This window comes from Hibiscus syriacus, unplaced genomic scaffold (assembly GCF_006381635.1).
Source record: "Hibiscus syriacus cultivar Baekdansim isolate YM2019G1 unplaced genomic scaffold, ASM638163v2 tig00117048_pilon, whole genome shotgun sequence".
NCBI classification, from domain to species: Eukaryota; Viridiplantae; Streptophyta; class Magnoliopsida; order Malvales; family Malvaceae; genus Hibiscus; species Hibiscus syriacus.
This window is the reverse complement of record NW_024063538.1, coordinates 9,155,936-9,174,977: the sequence shown is the minus strand read 5'-3', so window position 1 is coordinate 9,174,977 and position 19,042 is coordinate 9,155,936.

The following is a 19,042-nucleotide window of genomic DNA, read 5'->3' as shown; positions in this document are numbered from 1 at the left end:
TGACATTTCAACCAAATGTGTTTATCTTCTCCTCCAAAAGGTGCGTGGGTTTCTTCAAAGGTAAGAGATCTTCAACTCATGTTTCAAGCAATTTCTTTAGGATTATGAGTATGATGAAAATAGAAAATGATTATTTGCGAAAAACGCTATCATTTGGTACTAAATTGCATGATAATATAGCTTGATTTCAAATATCCCCAAATCTAGAAATTTGGGTTTATACTATGGTTGTTGAAATTGATGATGATTTTGAGGTTGTAAGAATCGATGAAGAACATAAGGATGAGGTTAAAGAAAAACAGTTTAGATTTTGGGAATTATAGTAGGTTCGAAAATTCACCAGAAAATATATAAAAATAATTTGGAGGTTATTTTTATATATTGTGTTCATATATGGATCTAGTTTTGTTTAAAACAAACGGGGATCAATTTCAAGGTGTATACAAATATATATGAATTTGTAACTGAGGAAAGGTCAGAAAAGTCGGACAGCAGAATTCTGTACAAAACAGATTCTGTTGGTTAAATTTGAAAATTCACCATAAATTGTACAGAATGAATTAGAATGAGTTATTTATATGGATAGATTCGTATTCAAGTCTAGTTTTTAACGGAAGAAACGAAATTGAATTCCAGTGTCTATATCAATACAGAATAATGATTCTTTAAGGGTAGTGCGAGCTGTCTGAATTCTGGAAAATTAATGGGTTGTTGTGTAAGAGTTGTATAATTGATGTACTATGCTGGAAATTGTTGTTCGGGAATTGAAAATGAGTGTTAGATGTGAAATAATTTCAATACTGGAATTTTGGTATTAATAATTCTAAGTGATAAAATGGTGAATGACCATTTTGAGTAAATTGGAAAAGTTGGTTCCAATGTTATAAGGAATTATTAAGAGTTGAATATTTTGATAGATGATGAATTTCAAATATAGTATGGAGATATGGTAGAATGTATTTATGTTAGTAAAATACTAACATATGGATTATTATAAATTTGTGATTTATACAGATCATGGTTGATTTTCAATTGAAGCAAGTCAAGTATAAAAAGGGTATATTATGGACAATAGTGAGGCACAAATATTTTGAAAGACATAAAGTGTCAAGGTGAGTGCAATACATGCATGAAATTATACATGGATGTTTTCTACATCATAAGGAAGACTTGCGATAAGTCGACCTTGTTTATATCAGCATGATTTTATATCATTTTTTATAAAATTGACATTGATATGTTAGAGGATGAAATTTAAATGCATTGATCAATGATTTTTGCATATGATTTTTACCATGAATGTTATTTCGGGTATGAACTGCCCCATTATTAAATATTGATAATATTCTTTGCCATGGATGGATCGAATAAAATAGACTATATGCCCAAAGTAAGTCATTGAGGGACAAGTTATAGTTGGCATGCCATAGAGTATAGCAGCTGCAGATTTATATTAGCACTATAGTGTGTAAGGACACTAAGTGCAGGTTTATGTCCGGATTAGCACTATAGCGTAAGCTTAGTGTAGGTGGTGGGCACGACCTTATCTGTATTGTCCGGATTAGCACTATGGCGTAAGCTTAGTGCAGGTTTAGCACTACGGTGCAGGTATTTTACTCGTATACCCAAGGTCCTCAAGGTTTAATATTGGGCTATTGGCTATGGATTATGTTTTATTGGTTAATAAATGGTAACCATGCAAATAAGCTTATGAGCTTACGGAATAATGGCAAGTATATAGGAAAAATAAGCTTACGAGCTTATGGAATTTAAATGGTATGTATTTTGGTAAAATAAGCTTACGAGCTTATGGGATAAATGGTAAGATATTTTATATTATTTTGATCATGGTAAAATATTGGATATGTTAGTAAAATGATTTTATGGAAATTTGATATTTGATATTGAAAATCATGCATGAATTGTATTGCACTGTTAAATGTTTTAAATTGCCTCACTAAGTTTATACTTAGCGTGTGATGATTTTCACGCGTATGTAAAAAGCAAAGAATAAGAATAAAGAGTTCAGAACGACATCAAGCATCGAGAGGTATATTTCAATATCAGTAAGACATCCTATTGTGAAATTTGATTTTAGATAGTGGCATGTAATTTGAAAATGTTCAATTTATTTGTTGAATTAATTTTGGAAATTTTTCTAGTGATGAAAGGTTAATTTTTATGAATTTATATGTAATTTTTTGGAATTTACTGTAGTAGTTACTGTAGCATGAACAGTAACCACGAATTATGAAAAATTTTCCAGAATACATTTGGGGTACCGATTCCCCTGCTACAGGGAATCGATTCCCCCACTGTTCACTGTTCACTATTCGAGTACTATTCACTATTCATACTTAAAAATATTTTGAATTAAATTATTATAATGAAACATAATTTTATATGATATGATATTTTTATAATATCATTTACTATTTTAAGAAAATAAATTTTAAATTGCTTTTGAATCGTAAAATGGTTTTAGAAATTCGGATAACATCTATAAAGAGTTCAGAATGACATCACGCATCGAGAGGTATATTTCAATATCAGTAAGACATCCTATTGTGAAATTTGATTTTAGATAGTGACATGTAATTTGAAAATGTTCACTTTATTTGTTGAATTAATTTTGGAAATTTTTATAGCGATGAAAGGTTAATTTTTATGAATTTATATGTAAATTTTCAGAAGTTACTGTAGCATGAACAGTAACCACGGTTTTTTAAGCAAAATTTCCAGATTGATAAAGGGATACCGATTCCCCTGCTACAGGGAATCGATTCCCCCACTGTTCACTATTCGGGTACTATTAACTATTCATAATTAAAAAATATTTTGAATTAAATTATTATAATGAAACGTAATTTTATTTGATATGATATTTTTATAATATCATTTACTATTTTAAGAAAATAAATTTTAAATTGCTTTCGAATCGTAAAATGGTTTTATAAATTTGGATAACATCTATAATCTGTATAGGTATAATTATATGGGTTATAGGTATAATTATACGGGTTATGGGTGTTACATTTATTGGCATCAGAGCTACATGTTTAGCCGATTCTAGGACTAAACCGAGGTTGTTTTTTAGTTAAAAAGTGTATACATGTCACTAGGATGTCAAAAGTTACTGATATTTGTATATATATTGTGATGATGTTATTGGGAGTAAAGTTACTTTTAATAATGTATGATGATTCTGACTATGTTCAGATGTTGAAATTAAAGACAAAGGTAATAAAGTCGAAATGGTTGAAAAGAATGTCGAGATTGAAATCGACAAAAAGGGAACATATATGACTTATATAAAACACCTTAGAAGGGTGGATGTTATAAAGGATTTTTCTCCATTTTGTGGAAGAATTGATTTAAAAGTTTGAATGGCTTACAAGAAAAGTTGAATCGGATGAGGATCCAAAGGAGATTTTTGAATCTGTGATGATTCTGAGGTTTATCCAAGTAAGCTTAAATAAGTGAGAAATATTTAAGCTAAGCATTAAATTATTTAAATCATTGATGATTTGAGTAAGAGAAATTGAGTAAGCGGTAAATATGATTTCCGCTAAAAGTTTAAAGAAAGTTGAATTATTAGGGAATCAAATGGTTATGAGTTGGATTGAGAATAAATATCAAGTCTATAAAACTTGATAGAGTTACCTTGTGAAGGTAAATATGCGAAAATGGATTGTCCAACTTTCCATGCTTCAATGAATTATTGGTTAGATTGAGATGGATTCTCAAGAACTTTAAAAGTGTCAAGTTCATAATGATAAGAGGAGTAAATTTGTTTACTAGTGTGATTTTATCATTAATTGCTATGAAGTTATTGCTACAAATTTATCAAGTTTTCTTATTGAACGATGTGAACATTAAGACTTTCCTTGGAGATGGAAAAGGTTTTAATTATTCAAGAATAATTTCTATGGATCTGAAAAAGTTATAAATATTTCCTTAAAAATGAAATAAGGAATTCTAAAGTAGAAATATTCAATTCTACTTGATATCGAGTGATATTATAACAGAAGACCCATAGGTCATGGTCATGGTCATGGTCATGGTCATGGTCATGATACAAGTGTTAGTCGGACAAATAGTAAATGTTCGATAAAGATTCATGAGCTTATGTTATTGATGAATCTGATGGGATTCTCGTTAACGAGTTTAAGATTATTTTGATCATGAATGGGTTGCCTCTGCATTAAGGTTGGGTTAATAGTCGTAAGTAGCGATTTATTTAGAAAATACGGAGAAGTTAAGAATTTTAATGATTGATGAAAAGTGAAATCATCACTAACGTGATATCAGCATTGGTTGCGATTAAGATGATATAAAAAGGACGCATAGCTTTTGTAGCTAAGGTAATAGATACTTAAGTATCTGAAATAAGATCATATGATATTTCCATAACTTGGGAATTTCCATATGTCTTTTTAGATTTATTATTATGGGTTACCTCCAGATTGAGAGGTGGAATTCAATATTAAGGGTTATTAAGGCATTGATCTTGTATCTATGGATTCATATCGAATGATTGTGATTGATCTAAAAGAATAAATAAATAAATGCAAGATCTGATAAATGGAGGATGCATTAGACTGAATATTTTATACCTTGAGGTAAAGAGGTATTGGTTATAAAAAAATGGATATATGCAACTATGCATAGATTATTGAAAAGATTATTGATAGTTAAACAAAGTAACTATCAGAAACAAATATCCTATTTTGAGGATTGCTGACTTGTTTGATCAGCTTAAAAAGGAGCAGCAATGTTTTCAAAAATTGATATTCGAATGGGATATCACCAGTTAAATTTTAAAGAGAAAGATTTTCCAAAGATAGTTTTCAAGAAACGGTATAGACACTACGAGTTCGTAGTAAAGCGGTTTGGTTTGAAAAATGCTTTAGCAGCATTTATGGATTTTGATGAATCGAGTATTTCAACCTTACTTAAATCAGTTTGAGGTGGTCTATATTGATGATATTCGGTATACTCGAATACAAAGAGAGATGCTTATATTCGTACAGTATTCGAAATACTTAAGGATAAAAAGGTATATACTAAATTGTCAAAGAGTGAGTTTTGGCTATCAGAAGTTGATTTTCTTAGTCATGTTGTCTCGGCATATGGCATAAGAGTTAAAAAAATATATATTATAAGAAGAAGAAAAAACAGAAGAAGAAAAAAACCAAAAGAAGAAAAAAAATAGAAGAAGAAAATGAAATCGAAGAAGAAAAAAATGAAAACGAGAAAGAAAAAAAAAGAGAAAAGAGATGAAAAAAAAATATTCACTTGTGGAAAAAAAATGCAAGACTAAAGACTTTGAAGTCAACTTGATGGAATTATTGAGAAAAAATTTGTATTCCTCATAATGATGAGTTGAAGAAGATTCTTCTAAAGCATTATAGTCTCCTGCTACAGGGAATCGATTCCCCACTGATTAGGGTTATGGGTGTTACATTCTTTGGGGACCTCTATGATTGTAGTTTTTCAAACCTTTTCTAACAAGTTGGATTTGAATTTTCTCCTTTTTCAAAACGTTTGTTCCAACTTATCAAAAGAAGTTTAAGATCATCAATTTCTTTTGATGATCATCATTTGACCTTTGAAAGTAAATTTTGCAAATCCAAATTTTTCTTTTCAAACTCTTCTAGTTTGATTTGCAAATCTTGATTTACTTTCAAGATTGTTGTGGTTTTGGATATGAGTTTATTTTCATTTTTCAATTTTGAAACATCATTTTTATATTTTAAAACAATTTCTCATAATCCGAAGCCAACCCATTATATTCCTCTAATAGCTCATCATAGGATAAATCATCAAAATCAGATGAGTTAGAGGTTACCTTAGAATCTTCCACGAATGTCATCAAGCACAAGTTTGCTACTTCTTGTTCCTCTTCATCGGAACCTTCTTCATCGCTCCATGTAGCACATGAGCCTTGTGCTATTCTTTGATTGACCCTTTCTCTTCAATTATGGGCAATCATATTTGACATGCCCTGGCTTTTTGCATTCATAGCAAATGATTGGGTCCTTCTCTTTGGTTCATTTTTTAGGCCTTCATTTCGTTTGAATTTTCTTCCTCGGTAAGGTCTCATCATTTTTCTGAACAGTTTGGTAAACAATGCCATTTCCTTGTCATCATCTTCTTCATTCGAATCAGTCTCATCTTTTATGGATTTGAGAGCAACTCCAATGTTTTTCTTCTTCTCCTTCTCCTTTGGTGTCTCATCAATCTTATCGAGGTCCACCTCATCTTCAAGCATCATTTCATGAGTGAGGAGGGAACCGATTAGTTCTTCAAGAGTTAAGGACGTTAGGTCCTTAGACTCGATGATTGTCGTCTTCTTTGATTGCCATGATTTTGGAAGGGAGTAAACTAACTTCTTCACAAGCTTTTCATTTGAAATGATCTCTCCATATGATTTGAGACCATTGACAATCATTGAGAATCAATCTGTCATAGCTTTGATATCTTCATTTGGTTTCATCTTGAAATTTTCATAGCTATGCATTAGAATACTAATTTTAGATTTTTTTACCTCATTGGTACCTTCATGAGTGACTTGAAGCTTGTCCCATATTTCTTTGACGGTTGTACAAGATGAAACTCTTCCGTATTCATCTGGTCCAAGAGCACAAAATATGATATGAATGGCTTTAGAGCTGAGCTGGAACAATCTTGTCTCTCCTTCAGTCCACATTCTTGGATGAGTAAGAGTCTTGATATATCCATCTTCTACAACATTCCATACTCCCATGTCACTTGCTTGAATGAAGTAAATCATCCTATTTTTTCAATAGGCATAGTTAGCCCCATTGAATAAAGGAGGCTTGTTGACGGGCATCGAATCGAGACTGAAGTCGAAGTTTGAAGTGGACGCCATTGATGACTTTGATTATCGATGTAACTCTTCCCGAATCTACTCAAGAGATGATTAAACCTTCAAATGAGTTAGGATCTGATACCAATTGTTGAGTTAATCGATTGACGGAATCGGCCAAGAGGGGGTGAATTGGCAATTAAAAATTTGGTGGAAGCTTTTACAGAAAATTGAAAGTAATTGCACAGTGATTTAGAGTGGTTCGACTTTCTCAACCAAAGTCTACGTCCACTACCTTAGCTATCCACACTAAGGATTTTCCACAAATTCACTAATGTTTCTTTCTTTTAAGGACAAAGAGTAACCTTACAAACCCTCAAGAAATGCATCGATGCATGGTATGTGCATCGATGCATGAAATGCATTCGATGTTCAATTTAATTCATGGTGCATCAATATATTGATTGGTGCATCGGTGCATCACTATGAAAAATTGGTTTTAGACTTGATTTTGGTTCAAAATAAATTGTGAAAATTGTTTCAAAAATATATTAAGTATAAAACACAATTTTACACATTTAGTAAGGTTTGAAATTGATCTTAAAATACTTGGAGTAATAATTTGATATTCGATTAATTGAATCGAATATACTTAGAAAAATCATTTGTAAAATCTTGAAATTCATTTAAATTAATTTCTTATATCGAAACACAAAAATGTTTTCAATAAACATCAAAAGAGCTCAAGAGAAGACTTTAGCCGTGGAGCAAGGTATGGAGACGAGAAAAAGAGTTGGAACGTCTTCAACTTCCTATCATGCTAAAAGAGGTAAGGGTTCAAGTTTCCAATACAATAATAGAGATAGTTTCATATTAGCTTCGCGGGAGAATAAACAATCACAGTCATTTGCAGCTATCTCTGGTAAAGAATTTGGAGAATGAACTACTACATGTCAGACGTGTGGAAAATTTCATCGTGGAGTATGTAGATTGCTCAGTGGCGGTTGTTTCAATTGTGGGGGAACTGGTCACTATGCTTGAAATTGTCCTAAGAGATCCGGGGATAAATCTATGTAGACTAAGAGATCAGTAGTAGGATCTAATAGAGGCAGAGGAAGACGTAGATCCGGTGGATAATCTGAGTCAATCTCGTGATAAGAGACACAGGGAGTAGCCTAAATTTATAATATTAAGAATAATGAGGATCGGGATGACCCTGAGATTTTAACATGTACATTTCATATTTTTGATGAGCCTATATTTGTTTTGGTTGATCCTGGTTCTATGCACTCTTATAATAGTACAAGGTTGATTAGGGCTAGAGGAATTCCTTTAAAACTAATTTGTAGTGAGATGATAGTGGTAAACATATGGGTCATAGTGCAAGGGTAACTTGGGTATATAGAAAATGCCCGATAAAGATTCAAGGGGTTGTGTTCCTGGCAAACTTTATGGAATTACCTTTTGAACAATTTGAAATTATTTTGGGAAATCACCATCCAATGTGATTTCAGCATTGACTGCAAAGAAAATGATATCAAAAGGGTGTATAGCTTTTTTGGTTAACGTAATAGACACTCGAATACCAGAAGCGAGATTAGAGGACATTCCAACAGTTAGGTAGTTTCCAGATGTTTTTTCAGAAGAATTATCGGGTTTACCTTCAGATCATGAGGTGGAATTAAAGATTAATGTTTAGCCGGGTTCTGAACCTATTTTCATGACTCCATATTAAATGGCTTCAACTGAGTTAAGAGAATTAAAGGCCCAATTGTAGGAGCTGCTCGATAAGGGATTTATTAGACCCAATGTTTCACCTTAGGGGCACCTGTTCTTTTTGTGAAAAACAAGAATGGGTCTATGCGATTATGCATAGATTATCGACAGTTAAATAAGGTAACAATAAAGAATAAGTATCCTCTTCCGAGGATTAATGATATGTTTGATCAACTGAAAGGCACAACAGTGTTGTCTAAGATAGACCTTCGGTTAGGATACCACCAATTGAAGATTAAAGAGGAGAATATTTTAAAGATAACTTTTCAGACTCGGTATGGACATTACTAATTTATGGGGATGCCATTTGGTTTGACAAATGCTCCTGCAACATTTATGGATTTGATGAACTGAGTATTACAACCTTACCTGGATTAATTTGTGGTGATATTTATCGATGATATTTTGTTGTATTTAAAGTCAAGAGAGGAGCATGAAGCTCATCTTCTTATTGTTCTTCAAACACTTCGAGAGAAGAAGTTGTATGCCAAACAATCCAAATGTGAATTTTGGTTAGCAGAGATTGCTTTTCTTGGCCATATAGTATCCGCAGAAAGCATAAGAGTAGATCCCAAAAAGATTCAAGCTATAGTGGATTGAAAACCCCCAGAGAATGTTTTTGAAGTTTGGAGTTTCTTGGGGCTTACTGGTTATTATTGAAGGTTCGTGAAGAACTTTTTGATGTTAGCTTCACCGCTAACAAAATTTTTATGGAAAGAGGTGTCTTTTGTTTGGTCGGATAAATGTCAAGAAAGTTTTGAAATGCTAAAAAGGATTGTAACAGAGGCACCAATACTTGTACAACCTGAGTCGGGTATAGCCTATGTAGTTTTTAGTTATACATCTCATAATGGGTTGGGATGTATCCTTTTGCAAGAAGGTAAAGTTGTGACATATGCCTCGAGACAATTGAAGACTCATGAGAGAAATTACCCGACACGTGACTTAGAATTGGCAGCAATCATGTTTGCTTTGAAGATTTGGCGTCATTATCTGTACGGTGAGTGGTTCCATATTTATACAAATCACAAAAGTCTAAAGTACTTGTTGACTAAAAAAATTGAACTTGAGGCAGAGAAGATGGATCGAGCTTTTAAAAGATTATGATGTGATCATCGATAATCATCCAGGGAAGGCTAATGTGGTAGCTGATGCACTTAGCTGAAAGACTTTTGCAGCTTTACGAGCTTTAGATGTATGTATATCATTAAAGGAATATGACACCTTAATTGTTGAGCTTAAATTAAAGTCGACGCTATTGAATCAGATAAAAGAGCTACAAGGAAATGATGGAAAATGTTTGACAAGAATTGCACAAGTAGAAAAAGGTGAGAACAAAGACTTCGAAATCAGGACTGATGGATGTTTATATTATCGTCGAAGACTTTTTATTCCATATAATAAAGAACTGAAGAAAGATATTCTCTCCGAGGCACATTATAGTCCTTTGCCTATGCATCCAGGCGGTAATAAGATGTATCAGGATATAAAGAGTCATTATTGGTGGCCTGGCATGAAAAGAGCTATATCAGAGTTTGTTGTAAAATGCTTGACATGTCAGCAAGTGAATGCTGAACATCAAGTGCCTTCTACAACCGATATCCATTCTTAAGTGGAAGTGGAAACGAGTAACTATGGATTTTATTTCAAGTATACCTTTGTAACCCAGTAAAAAGGACTCAATATGGGTAATTGTGAACAGATTGACCAATATAACTCACTTTATTCCACTTTGGATGGATTACTCGATGGATAAATATGCGGAGTTGTATATAAAATATATAGTTCGACTGCATGGAGTACCTGTATCGATAGTATCCGAATGATATCCAAGGTTTACTTCAAGATTCAGGAATTCTTTGCACGAGGCATTGTGTACTCGATTGAATTTCAGAACGACTTTTTATCCGTAGACAGATGGCTAGTCAGATATAACTATTTAGGTATTGGAGGATATGCTAAGAGAATCCATGATTAAATTCAAAGGATAATAGGAAAGATATTTGCCTTTAGTAGAATTTGCCTATAATAACAGTTTTGGATCGAGTATTAAGATGGCTCCGTATGAAGCCTTGTATGGGAGGAAGTGACAAACACCATTAAATTGGTTTAAGCTAAAAGATCGAGATCTAGTTGGCCCGGATTTAATGAAAGAAATGGAAGATAAAGTGAAAGTTATCCAAGATAATCTTAAGATAGCTTTCGATCAACAAAAGTCTTATGCTGATCTAAAGAGAAAAGAAATTGAATATCAAGTGGGATATAAGTTATTTTTAAAAGTATCACCTTGGAAGAAAGTATTGTGGTTTGAGCGTAATGGAAAGCTGAGTACGAGATTTATTGGATCTTATGAGATTTTAAAAAGGGTCAGACTAGTAGCTTATCAATTAGCTTTGCCTCCGGATATGGACAAGATACATAATGTTTTTCAAGTGTCGATGCTCAGGAAATACCGATCAGATCCATCGCATATTATCACACCAGAGGAAATAGAGATCCAACCAGATTTGACTTACGAAGAAGAACCAGTACGGATCTTGGATCAAGAAAATAAAGAGCTATGTAACAATAAGATTCCTCAAGTTAAAGTTCTTTGGCAAAATCATAAAGTCAATGAAGCTACTTGGGAAAGAGATGAGGACATGAAAAAGCAGTATCCACACCTCTTCTCATAAGGTACGTCTTAAAATTCGAGGATAATTTTTTCTTAAGGGCGAAGAATTGTAATACCCCAAACATCAAGTCAGTGACTATAGTGAAAGAATTTAAATTTTGGTGGTTTAATTTGAATATACTGAAAAGTACAATGATTAATTTAGGAAATTGTGTTGAAGACTTATTATTATGAATGGAAGAACTGGGGGGGCATTATGTTCTTTTAGAAGGAAATTAATTTATTATTCATTCTTTTAGGGATATTTATTAAGGGATGAATAGAAGAAAAAGGATAAAGCTAAAAACTTTGGTTCTCTACTGTTATTCTTCTTCTTGTCCCCATACCTCCATAGCAAAGGTAAGATTTCTTCAAGTTGGGCTTTCCTTTAATTTTTGGGTTGGTTTTGAATCCTTAAGTGATATAGAAGCTTAAGGAAAGTTTATGAGTGAATAAAACTAAGAGATTAGTGATTTATTAGTTCTTTAATAAAATGAGTTTTTAAGTGATTGAAAACATGTTTGAAATTTTGGTGTGATTTTTAGATTTAAGTGTTCTTTGAAGGAAATGAGATGTTATAAGGGGTTTTATGGAGGTAGGGTAGCTAGGATAAATGATATGATGTTTGAGGTCATGATTGGGGCTGAAAGTTTAAGATTTATGTGAGGTATGTGTAAAATTCGAAGTAAAAGATGTAAAATTTGGGTAAGGGTATCGATACTGGAAGAACAGTATCGATACTATAAGGTGAAAATCGAAAGATTATATAGGATTCAGATGAACAATATCGATATTGATTTAAAAAAGTATCGATACTGAGATGTTGGTATTGATACCATAAGGAAGGTATCGATACCGTAATCAAAAATGGAATTCCAGAAAGCTGGAATGGTATCGATACCGAAGTGGGTATCGGTACCATAGAAGAGGAGTATCGATAATGTAGGATCGGTACCGATACTATTCAGTCTGAAATTTTAAGTTAGGATGAATTTTATTAGGATTCGAAAAATAATAGTACTTTTGAGTATTATTATTTTGCATAAATGTTAGAAAGTATACTAACATTTGTATTGTATGTCTGCTTATGGATGCTTGTGTTAATCGTAATCCAATTCCGGAGTAAAGCAAACAAAAAGGCAAGGATAAAGTCATAGAATAGCCAGACGACATTAGGGCATAATAGTGAGGCATATCAAGTGAGTGCATTTATTATGTACTTTTATGATATGAGGATGACTCGCGATGAGTCAACCTCGAATGTTTTAATAAAAGAATATTGTATCATATCTTAAAATATTATGATAAAGTTTATGGAAATGATTTTACTAATAAATATTAGAGTATGAACTACTCTAAAATAGATGTATGTACTTTTATATTATTTTAACAGATATCGATGTTTCAAATAAATGTTTAATCTATGAATTTGACTTAAAGGCCTATTGTATGTGCATTGAGTGTCATAGGTGCATTTCGATATACTTTGTGTATGATGGTTATCGATCGATTTTGTTTAATGCATATGTTGCATTTTTGTATCAGTAATATGTGTACTTTTAACATTATGTGTGCAGCCATGGAATTCATAACGAGTTTGTGAATTACCATTTCGACACTTAGGTGCAACTCATGTATCTTGAATTCTCATTCAACATACATTGGGAAAATAAAAGGATAATTCGGAAAAAGTATTGATTGATATGTATGTTGGGCATACTAAATATTGTTTTGCAGGTTATGTGGAAGAAATTTGGTTTACCAAGCCAGTTTTAAGTATTATTATGATTTATACGATTTAATTCATATTTTTATATTTTATGATATACATAAGTTTTGGTTACACCTCGTTAATATTATTATGCCTCACTAATTGAATACTTAGTGTGTGTTAGTTTCACACGTAGGTATTAGTACGAGTGGAGTAAGGAGTGCAGCTGACATCGTAAATCAAAGGTTGCTTCATCAGTAACTGAATGACAATTATGTCTACTTTTGATATTATTAGATGACATGTAATAGACTTATGAGAATGCTTTGAAATGTATTTGACTTATGATGATTGTAATTTTTAATATGTTAGAACTTTAAGACTATTTTACATACTAAAAGTTAATGAACATTTTATTATTATTACATAAAATTATTTTATGCGTAGAAACAAAATTTTGTTGTTTTTTTAAAACATAAATGTTTTAAACGTCATGTGACATCTGTGACTTATTTATGAAAACGTATACGAAAATGGGTGTTACATTTATTGGAATAAGAGCCACAGGTTTAGCTGATTCTCGATCGAAATCGGGTGTATTTTACTTTAAAAAGAGTTTACATGCCACTAAGACGTCAAGGTTATTGATATGGTGTCGTAAAAATATGATTGATGTCTCTCCTTACTAACTTGAATTGTTATTATTATGTATGTGCTATAAGATGTCAGAATCTGTGAATTCGCGGAGAGCGACTGAACAATAAGTAAGAGAAGGGTCGTGTAGAGAGAGCAATGAAGCTAATAGTGAGCATCCAATCCAGTCTGAAAACACTAGTGCACCGGTATATCAGGGTATTCCAATGCCAAAGTATGGAGCTTTTATGCAGGCTCTCGATGCAATCATGACTCAATTTCAACCTCCTATGCCTCTCACTACTCCTCCAGCATCACGGATGCTAATCCCAAAATAGTTGAAAAGTTTTGAAGCTCATGAATTTCGGGGACAAGAGGATGAAGGTCCTATAAAAGCTGATTTATGGTTAAACGATGATAAGGTGATGCTTGAAAGTCTTTACTACTCAGATTCTGAAAAGCTGGTCGGAGCTGTATCTTTACTTCAAGGATCAGCACGAGTGTGGTGGACAAACACTACGATGTTTGCACCACCTGAGCAAGTGACTTGGAAGTTTTTCAGGATGAATTTAAGAACAAGTACATCGGTGAGCAGTTTATGCGGGTGATGCTAATGAAGTTTCTTAATCTTAAACAAGGTGATCGAGCAATACATGAGTACGAAGCTGAGTATCACAAGCTAAGTATTTTTGCTACTAAAGTAATTCCCATGACAAGGCTCGACGTGATTGGTTCATCGATGAATTAAAGCCTAAGTTGAAAGAGATGATGTTGGCTTTAAACTTGCCTAGCCTGTAAGAAGTCATAAACCGAGCTAAGGACATCGAAAGAGCTCAATAGAAGACTTTAGCCGTGGAGCAGGGTATAGAGACGGGAAAAAGAGTTGGAACGTCTTCAACTTCCTATCATGCTAAGAGAGGCAAGGGTTCGAGTTTCCGATACAATAATAGAGATAGTTCCGCAGCAGCTTCGCAGAAGAATAATAAACAATCACAGTATTTTATAGCTAGCTTGGTTAAAGTATTTGGAGAACGAACTACTGAATGTCAGACGTGTGGAAAATTTCACCGTGGAGTATGTAGATTGCTCAGTGGCGGTTGTTTCAATTGTGGGGGAACTAGTCACTATGCTCAAAATTGTCCTAAGAGATCCGGGGATAAATCTATGCAGACTGAGAGATCAGTAGTAGGATCTAATAGAGGCAGAGCAAGAGGTAGATCTGACGGATAATCTGAGTCAATCTTGTGATAAGAGACACAGGGTGTAGCCCAAATTTATAATATTCAGACTAATGAGGATCAGTATGACCCCGAGATTTTAACATGTACATTTCATCTTTTTGATGAGCCTATATTTATTTTGGTTGACCCTGGTTCTATGCACTCTTATATTAGTACAAAGATGATTAGGGCTAGAGGAATTCTATTAAAACTAATTTGTAGTGAGATGATAGCGGTAAACCATATGGGTCATAGTACAAGGGTAACTCAGGTATGTAGAAAATGCCCAATAAAGATTCAAGGGGTTGTGATCTCGACAAACTTTATGGAATTACCTTTTGAATAATTTGAAATTATTTTGGGCATGGATTGGTTATCTCCACATCATGGATGGGTTGATTGTCGTAAGAAGGGATTATTTTTTAAGGATGTGTGGAAGGCTAAAAAATCATAGTAATCGGTGAAAAAGTGAAATCACCATCCAATGTGATATCAACATTGACTGCAAAGAAAATGATATCAAAAGGGTGTATAGCTTTTTTGACTAACGTAATAGACACTCAAATAACAAAAGCAAGATTAGAGGACATTCCAATAGTTAGGTAGTTTCCAGATGTTTTTTCAGAAGAATTATCGGGTTTACCTTCAGACCATTTGGTAGAATTTAAGATTGATGTTTACCCAGGTTCTGAACCTGTTTCCATGACTCCAAATCGAATGGCTTCAACTGAGTTAAGATAATTAAAGGCCCAACTGCAGGAGCTGCTCGATAAGGGATTTATTAGACCCAATGTTTCACCTTGGGGACAATTGTGCTTTTTGTGAAAAAGAAGGATAGGTCTATGCAATTATGCATAGATTATTGACAGTTAAATAAGGTAACTATAAAGAATAAGTATCCTCTTCCGAGGATTAATAATATGTCTGAGCAACTGAAAGGCGCAACAATGTTATCTAAGATAGACCTTCGGTCAGGATACCACCAATTGAAGATTAAAGAAGAGGATATTTCAAAGATAACTTTTCAGACTCGGTATGGACATTACAAATTTGTGGTGATGCTTTTTGGTTTGGCAAATGCTCCTACAACATTTATGGATTTGATGAATTGAGTATTCCAACCTTACCTTTATCAAATTGTGGTGATATTTATCGATGATATTTTATTTTATTCAAAGTCAAGAGAGAAGCATGAAGCTCATCTTCTTATTGTTCTTCAGACTCTTCGAAGAATAAGTTGTATGCCAAACAATCCAAATGTGAATTATGGTTAGCAGAGATTGCTTTCCTTGGCCATATAGTCTCCACTGAAGGCATAAGAGTATATCCCAAAAAGATTCAAGCTATAGTAGATTAGAAACCCCCAGAGAATGTTTCTAAAGTTTGGAGTTTCTTGGGGTTTACTGGTTATTATCGAAGGTTCGTGAAGAAATTTTCGATGTTAGCTTCACCACTAACTAAATTGTTATGGAAAGAGATGTCTTTTGTTTGGTCAGATAAATGTCAAGAAAGTTTTCAAATGCTAAAGAGGATTGTAACAGAGGCACCAATACTTGTACAACCTTAGTCGGGTAAAGACTATGTAGTTTTTAGTGATGCATCTCATAATGGGTTGGGATGTATGCTTATGCAAGAAGGGAAAGTTGTGACCTATGCCTCGAGACAACTGAAGACTCACGAGAGAAATTACCTTACACATAACTTAGAATTGGCAGAAGTCGTGTTTGCTTTGAAGATTTGGTGTCATTATTTGTACGGTGAGTGGTGCCATATTTATACAAATCACAAAAGTCTAAAGTACTTGTTGACTAAAAAAATTGAACTTGAGGCAGAGAAGATGGATCGAGCTTTTAAAAGATTATGATGTGATCATCGATTATCATCCAAGGAAGGCTAATGTGGTAGCTGATGCACTTAGTTGAAAGTCTTTTGTAGCTTTACGAGCTTTGAATGCATGTATATCATTAAAGGAATATGTCGCCTTAATTGTTGAGCTTAAGTTAAAGTCGACGTTGTTGGATCAGATAAAAGAGCTACAAGGAAATGTTGGAAAATGTTTGACAAGAATTACACAAGTAGAAAAAGGTGAGAACAAAGACTTGGAAATCAGGACTGATGGATGGTTATATTATCGTAGAAGACTTTGTATTCCATATAATAAAGAACTGAAGAAAGATATTCTCTCCGAGGCACATTATAGTCTTTTGACTATGCATCTAGGCGAGAATAAGAAGTATCAGGATATAAAGAGTCGTTATTGGTGGCCTGGCAAGAAAAGAGCTATATCAGAGTTTATTGTAAAATGCCTTACATTTCAGCAAGTGAAAGTGGGAACGAGTAACTATGGATTTTGTTTCAGGTATACCTTTGTAACCCAGTAAAAAGGACTCAATGTGGGTAATTGTGGATAGATTGACCACGACAACTCACTTTATTCCAGTTTGGGTGGATTACTCGATGGATAAATATGCGGAGTTGTATATAAAAGAGATAATTCGACTGCACGGAGTACCTGTATCGATAGTATCTGAATGAGATCCAAGGTTTACTTCAAGATTCATGAATTCTTTGCACGAGGCATTGGGTACTCGATTGAATTTCAGTACGACTTTTCATCCGCAGACAGATGGTCAGTTATATAGAACTATTTAGGTATTGGAGAATATGCTAAGAGCATGCATGACTAAATTCAATGGATGATGGGAAAGATATTTTCCTTTAGCATAATTTACCTATAATAACATTTTTTAATCGAGTATTAAGATGGCTCCGTATAAAGCCTTGTACGGAAGGAAGTGTTGAACACCTTTAAATTGGTTTGAGCTAAAAGATCGATATCTAGTTGGCCCGGATTTAATGAAAGAAATGGAATATAAAGTGAAAGTTATCCAAGATAATCTTAAGATAGCTTCCGATCAACAAAAGTCTTATACTGATCTAAAGAGAAGAAATTGAATATCAAGTGAGATATAAGTTATTTTTAAAAGTATCACCTTGGAAGAAAGTATTGTGGTTTGAGCGTAATGGAAAGCTGAGTACGAGATTTATTGGATCTTATGAGATTTTAAAAAAGCTCGGACCATTATCTTATCAATTAGCTTTGCCTCCGGATATGGACAAGATACATAAAGTTTTTCATGTGTCGATGCTAAGGAAATACCGATCAGATCCATCGCATATTATCACACCAGAGGAAATAGAGATCCAACCAGATTTGACTTACGAAGAAGAACCAGTATAGATCTTGGATCAAGAAAAAAAAAAGAGCAATGTAACAAGAAGATTCCTCAAGTTAAAGTTCTTTGGCAAAATCATAAAGTCGAGGAAGCTACTTGGGAAAGAGATGAGGACATGAGGAAGTAGTATCCACACCTCTTCTCATCAGGTACGTCTTAAAATTCGAGGACAAATTTTTCTTGAGGGCGAAGAATTGTAATACCCCAAACATCGAGTGTGTGACTATAATGAAAGGATTTAAATTTTGGTGGTTTAATTTGGCTATACTGAAAAGTATAATGATTAATTTAGGAAATTGTGTTTAAGACTTATTATTAAGAATGGAAGAAATGAGGGGTGTTATGTTCTTATAGAAGGAAATGAATTTATTATTCATTCTTTTAGGGATATTTATTAAGGGATGAATAGAAGAAAAAGGATAAAGCTAAAAACTTTGGTTCTCTACTCTTATTCTTCTTCTCGTCCCCGTACCTCCATAGCAAAGAGCTGAAAGTTTAAGATTTATGTGAGGTATGTGTAAAATTCAAAGTAAAAGAGGTAAAATATGGGTAAGGGTATCGATACTGGAAGAACAGTACCGATACTATAAGGTGAAATGGAAAGATTGTATAGGATTCGGATGAATAATATCGATACCGATTTAAAGAAGTATAGATATTGAGGTGTAGGTATCGATATCGTAATAAAAAATAGAATTCCAAAATGCTAGAATGGTATCGATACCGAAGTGGGTATCGATACCATTGAAGAGGAGTATCGATAATGTAGGATGGGTATCGATACTATTCAGTCTGAAATTTTAAGTTAGGATGAATTTTATTAGGATTTGAAAAATAATAGTACTTTTGAGTATTATTATTTGTATAAATGTTAGAAAGTATACTAACATTTGTATTGTATGTGTGATTATGGATGCTTGTGTATATTGTAATCCAATTCCGGAGTCAAGCAAACAAAAAGGTAAGGATAAAGTAGTAGAA